The sequence below is a fragment of the Glycine soja genome, chromosome 7 (genome assembly GCF_004193775.1).
Source record: "Glycine soja cultivar W05 chromosome 7, ASM419377v2, whole genome shotgun sequence".
Classification (NCBI taxonomy): Eukaryota; Viridiplantae; Streptophyta; class Magnoliopsida; order Fabales; family Fabaceae; genus Glycine; species Glycine soja.
Genome location: NC_041008.1, coordinates 31,726,503 through 31,733,246, shown reverse-complemented (window position 1 = coordinate 31,733,246; position 6,744 = coordinate 31,726,503).

The following is a 6,744-nucleotide window of genomic DNA, read 5'->3' as shown; positions in this document are numbered from 1 at the left end:
ACATGGATAAAAGAAAGGGATTGCAACACATAACTTTTCCACTCAACTATTAATTGGAGGAAAAATGCATTGAAAGGTGTACATAAGGATGAGATTTGGGTTGAGGATCCTATGGTGATAAAAAAAATGAGGTGAAGGAATTTTTTGAAAATAGATTCAAGGAAGAGAGTTGGAATAGACCTAAGCTTGATGGTGTGGGGTTCCAACAAATATCTAGAGAAGCTAATATCATGCTTACTTTGAAATTCAAAGAAAAAAAGGTGAAAAATACAATTTAGGATTGTGGTAATACTAAGAGTCTTGGCTCGGATGGATTCAGTTTTCTTTTTTCTTAAGGAATTTTGGGAGTTGATAAAGGGAGACTTATTGAAGTAGTTAAAGCAATTCCATGCACATGGGGTGTTACCTAGAGATATAAATTCCTCCTTTATTTTTTGGATTGCTAAATGTAAAAATCCTCAAAGCTTGGGAGAATCTAGACCTATTTCTATAGTAGGATGTTTGTATAAAATTTTGGCACAAGTGTTAGCCAATAGAATGAGAAGGGCTTTAGGTGATGTAATTGATAATAGACAATGTGTTGTCTTTGGTGGGAGACAATTATTGCTTATTGTATTGGTGGCCTTTGAAAAAAGAAGTGTGAGGTAGTGGATGAAGCTAGGATAAAAAAGAAGTGTCTCTGGTTCAAGGTAGACTTTGAAAAGGAGTATGATTATTTTTCTTGGAGATTCCATTTTCATATGTTGCATAGATTGGGATTTGATGAGACATGGATAAAGTGGATGTATGGTTACCTTAACTCTAGTTGGGCTTTGGTGCTAGTCGAGTCTGAAGCTTGAATTTAAGTGCTAAAAGGGTCTTAGACAATGGTATCCGCTAGCTCCATTTCTTTTTCTAGTGGTTGCGGAGGGGTTAAGTGGCTTGATGAGACAAACAAAGCAAAGGAATTTTTTTTGGGATATAAGGTGGGAGCCAAAGAGTGAGGTAGGTTTGCTACAATATGTTGATGACACCATTTTTGTCGGGGAAGTTAACACCAAAAATGTCTTCACTATCAAGGTCATGTTAAGGATATTTAAATTTGCTTTTGGGTTGAAAGTGAGTTTTTTCCAAGAGTAGATTTGGGGCTATGGGGTGGCAAGTGATGTAGTGGAAAGATATGGAGATTTGTTGAATTGTAGATTGCTTACTATTCCTTTTATCTACCTTGGCATTCCTATTGGGGCAAATCCTAGAAAGGAACATATGTGGCAACCTATCATCCAAAAATTCAACAAAAAAGTTGGCTTTTTGGAAGCATAAATAAAAGCTTGATAGATTTGGTATTATATTCCTTACCTTTTTTTTCTTTAAGATACCTAAAGTGGAGCTAAAAAGGCTTGTGAGGATACAAAGGATTTTTGGTTTGGAGGGAGTGAGCAAAATAAGAGAGTGGCTTAGGTGAAGTGGGAGAATATTTGCTCTAGCAAGGAAATGGGAGGCTTAGGAGTGAAAAATATTTACTGTTTAATAAGTTGCTTTTAGGAAAATGGAGGTGGAATTTGTTCTACAATGGGGATGGTTTGAGGTCAAGTTCTTGACTCCAAATATGAGGGTTAGAGAGGTCTCATGAGGGAAGGGGAGCGTAGAGGGGAGTCATCTTGGTGGAGAGATCTTAAGAGAGTGTGTGGGAGAAACAATGGGGAGAGATGGTTTGATAAGTGGATTGAATGAAAAGTTGGAAAGGGTGACTGTGTGAGCTTTTGGCATGATGATTGGTTGGAGGGACAAAACTTAGCATCTAGGTTCCTTAAGCTTTTTTTCTTTCAAAACAAAAGGACGAAACCATAGGTAATATGGGTGTTTGGAGGGATGAGACTTGGTGTTGGAATGTGACATGGTGGAGACCTTGCTTTGAGTGGGAAAGGGACTTAATTCAGCAACTATAATCACTTTTGGATGGCATACATGTACATAAGAATTTGGATGACTGTTGGCAGTGGAAGGAATGCTCTTCAGGTGTTTTCTAATCCAAGTCAACATACAATTTCATCAAATATGGTGGTGGGATTTAACATAGAAGTGATATCTTCTCCCATTTATGGTGCATCAAGATTTCGCTTGAGGCATATTTTCTCATTTGAAAGATCTTGCGAAATCGCCAACTAGAGACAACCTTAGTAGGAGAAATATCATTAATCAAAATGATTCTTTTTTTGCCCATTTTCTAATTCTAAAGTGTAGTCGTTCCAACACCTTTTTTCATCATGTGAAGTGGCACTCTCCTCTGGAAACAAGTTTACTCGTGTACCTTCGCTACTGTTTTACTGAATTCTATGGTGGCTCATTTTTTGAAACATTCTGGTATTACTAGTGCTAAACTTTGTGTTGATTAGTGGGATATTTTTTGGTGTGCAATGCTTTTTGGAGTTTGAAAATAGAGGAATGCTTGCATCCTTGATAATGAAATGCTTATTATAAGCAAATTGTTGGATGATATTACTTTCGTGGCTTGGTCGTGGCTCTCCAATGGTCAAAAAGGTTTTAGATTCTCTTTCGTTTAGTGGGCTAGCAACCCATTTGTGCGTCTGGCTGGTTGAGATTAGTGATCTTCTAATTTGAGTCACAAAGTAAGCTCGAGTGATTACACGATTCTTTGTTTTTAAAATCGGACCGGTCACTAAATCGGTAAAAATACTGACTCAAGGTTTAATAATTCAATGGTTCAATCATAGTTGAACCGTGATTGAACCGATTTCAAGTTCAATAAACCAATATTTTTAAAAGAATTTAATATAATACACTAAGTTATATTTTACCAAAAAATAAAGTGTCATAACAAGTCATAACATATAACAAAACTACAAAATCAAATTCAATACATCATAACATTTAAGTTCAACATTGCCAAATAAAATCTATTGGCAACTACAACTCTAACAAAAAAACAACTGCAAGTAAAAGTAATTGATATAATTTTCAATCATAATAATCATTGAGAATGATTCCATCACTCTCAGACATGGTTGGAATAACATTAGCATCTGTATTGGGGGCACTAAACCACCCGAAGATGTTCCTTTTGCCAGAGAAGGTGCGAGACTCAGAAGCAGATTAAGCAACCCAGAAACACATACAGAAGCAACTACACTAGTCACATTGATCAACTTAAAACGAAAACCGAAAAATGAGAGAGAACATCACAAAATCGAAGAAGAGAATCAGAGAAGAAGTGAACTTGAAGCAAGGAATGAGAGGAGAGATTATGAACTCGACTTTGCCCCCTACTTCGCTATGGAGAAAACCAATTCACCGGAGATGGAAACCAGTTCACTGGAAAAGGTGCGCGAGGTCCTCGGAGAAGGTGCCTCCATGACAACCAAGAAGTGTGAGACTTGTGAGAGATTAAGAGTTTCTATCTTTCCCCTTTCTAAATGGGTCAAACAGTGAGAAAGAAAAAAAAAAACAGGGTAAAATGATATATCATTTTGACCGCTTAAAAAAAACATTTTTTAAAAGGAATTGGTCAGCCGCTCAAACCGTCGGTTTCCTGATTTTTCACCAGTTCCACCGGTTAGTCACCATTTTGATGCCAGAATGGTTATAAGGGGCTTCCGGACCGAACAGGTGACCGGTTGAACTAGCCCATCCCCTATTTTTATTAATAATATGATATGATTGACAAATAACTTTAAGTCCTTAAGTATGTAATAATGAATTTGATCTTAAGTTTATATATATATATATAAAATATTTATTGTTATAAAGTAAAAAAAGATAGTGTTTTTATATATAATTAAGTTATCTCGGGATAGATTGGTAATAGAAGAAGAAATATAATGGATCAAAATGTAATGGATTCAGAATAGAATGAATTAAAAATATCATTTCATTGCTCCGGTAATTTATAATAGAATGAGACAAATATTTTATTCTATCATTGGAAAAAAGTAGAATAAATTATAACTTTTCAACTCTCACGTTACCCTTGCTTTAAGGTGACTATTTTATAATGTTTGACAACTGACGCCATAGTCATGAAGAAATCGAATTGCTCATAAAATAAGATCAAATTTTTTAAATGACCCACCAAACACGAAAAAGAAGCATTGAAAAACAAGAATCAAGAAAGAAACACACATACCTTCGACAAGAGAGCTAGCATGCAAAGAGGTAAGGGGTGAAAAAAAAAAAAAGAACGCTTGACCATGGGTTATTGGATTAACAAGGTAGAAGAAGATTATATAGAAAATAGAAGAGGAAACAGAATATTTATAGAAGATAGAAGAGGTAGAAAAAGATAGAAAAATATTTTATAGGAGATAAATTATAAGAGAGAAAGAAGATTTAATAGAAGATAGAAGAGAAAGAAGATGATGAAGGATGCTAGATGAAGAATAAGATCACTTGTCTCACACGTTATATCTCACTTTTTGCTCCTCCAATTAAAAGTCGTCACGACAATTAAAAAAGACATGTAAGATTTGAAATTTTCTCCTCACTTCTTCAATACATGTTGACATCACATGCTCTCTTGTAACATCTTATTTTTCATAAAATAAATTAAAAATTATTTTATTTAAAATACATACAATTTTAAGAAAATAATGAGTTTTTTGTAATTAAACAAATAAAGAGAAATATTTTTATTAATTAAAATAATAGTTTTAAGGTAAATAAAATAGATATATGTCCTTAAAAAATGTTTTATTTATTCATTTGATAGAAAGTAAAATAGAGTTTTTTTATAAAATGAAAAAATAGAGTAAATAATAAGCCCTGAGTACCCTTAGTTATAAATAGAGACATGTTAGGTTAGTTTCATAATGACGATACGTCTCTAAGCTTCCTCTTAATCCCAATTTCTTTTTTTTCCTTCTTCCTATCCCAAAACCCTCTCTTTTTCTCATACACCCAAGTCTGTTTCAATAAAACGATGATCCCAGACTCGTTAGCCGTTGGATCATTGTAAAATTTAAACACCAAGTTAAGAACATATTTTCTCACATATCCACCGTTGGGATTTTCGAAATAATGCTTTTTAGTTAGGGGAATGTACCTCAAAAGTAGCTCTTTGTTTTTCCTGCATACACCCAAACCTATCCTAGTAAAACTACGATCCTGAACTCATTAACCGTTGGATCATTGTGAAATTTGGACACCAAGTTCAAAATGAATTTCCACATATCTCCATTGTTGGGATTTATAAAGTAATGGCTGTGGAGGAAGAAATTCTCATCGCACGTAGACAGTGAACTAGAGGCTCCAATCCCTCCTCCTTCTCTCTAACGTTTGGAAACTCTAACAAATCAAACATAAGAAAAGTTTGAGGAATCTTAGGGAACCTCTAGAGACACCGCTATCACTATCAGACTACACACGTGAGCCCGCTTAGAGGTAAGAGATGAGTTTATCGCAATTGGGATTAGAATGAACATGTGTAAGGATCCCTAGGTGATTAAATTTGGGTTTATTTTGGGATGTTTATTGTAGTGTAATTCATTGTGTATGATTATAATTACGAGATTGTAATATTGAGATCATGAAATTGTGATTAAACTTGTGTGTAACACACAGGATTTTGGTTGGCAATCAAAGGGAGAGGACCACTTTAGGTCGTGATTTCCTTTCTTTTTGTGTTTACTTGGTGATAATTTTGTATTGTTCAGATGTTGTCTGGTCCAAAGACCTTTCTGCATATTTCTTATGTTTTCTTCCGATCCTTGATCAGGAATTTTTTTTCTTTTGTGTTCTTGCTTTCTCCCACTCGTGTGGTTAACACTTGATGTGACAATACTTGTGTTGTGAGTTGTGAATTATACAATAACTCGACTAGCGTTTACCTTGAGAAAAGTGTTTATGCATAGTGTTAAAGGGAAAGTGTAGGATTCTTAGTTAGGAACCTAAAATGTTAAATTATAACGCAATGTGTTAAACGTGTTTGAAACACGAGTGTGGGGTCGTGGGTATTGTATAATTCATGAGCAGTGTCTGTGTGTAAAAATTATTTTAGGGGTTGGACCTGAATCAGGAAGGTGAGACCTTAATAGATTCTTTGGAGTCTAGGCCTTGGGATAAAGACACTCACTTTGAGTGTTTCTTTAAGCTTATATTGATCCCATATGGTTGGAACATTCTCGCAAAACAAAGTGACTTTGACTGGTCACATTATGATTTTACTTAGTGAGAGTAACCTAACATACCCATTGTATGATATGTCTTGTTATGTACTCCTAAGTGCTCCAATGTGATTTTTCACTGATATGGTACGACATTGCATATAGGCTTGAATCTTAGTATAGTTGTTGCATAACACCTCCTAATTGTTTATTATGAAATTGATTAGTGTTATTACGTCTTGACCAGAGTGTGTGATTCATTTGTAATGTGATTGATGATTGAAAAATGAATTTTAAATGATAAAGTGGTAAAAGAACGTGAATTGTATTAAGTTGAGCTATGTTATAAATACTTCTATAATTTATTTTGATATTGTCTTTGTTTATTTGTATTTTTTTTAAATGTAATAACTCACTCCCCTATGTGCTATTTGTGTTTGAATGTGATGATCTCGAACCTTGTGTTCGTGAGAGCAGATGACTAGGTGAATGATTTTAAAGAACCTCATGCTAAAAAAACGTTGAGACACAATGTTCTGATAGAATGTGACACTTGAGATGGATTTTTATTTTAATTGAATAATGTTGTTTTATTTTATTTTATCTCATCGATTTAACAAAAATTCTTTTGTAAACTTTGACAGTC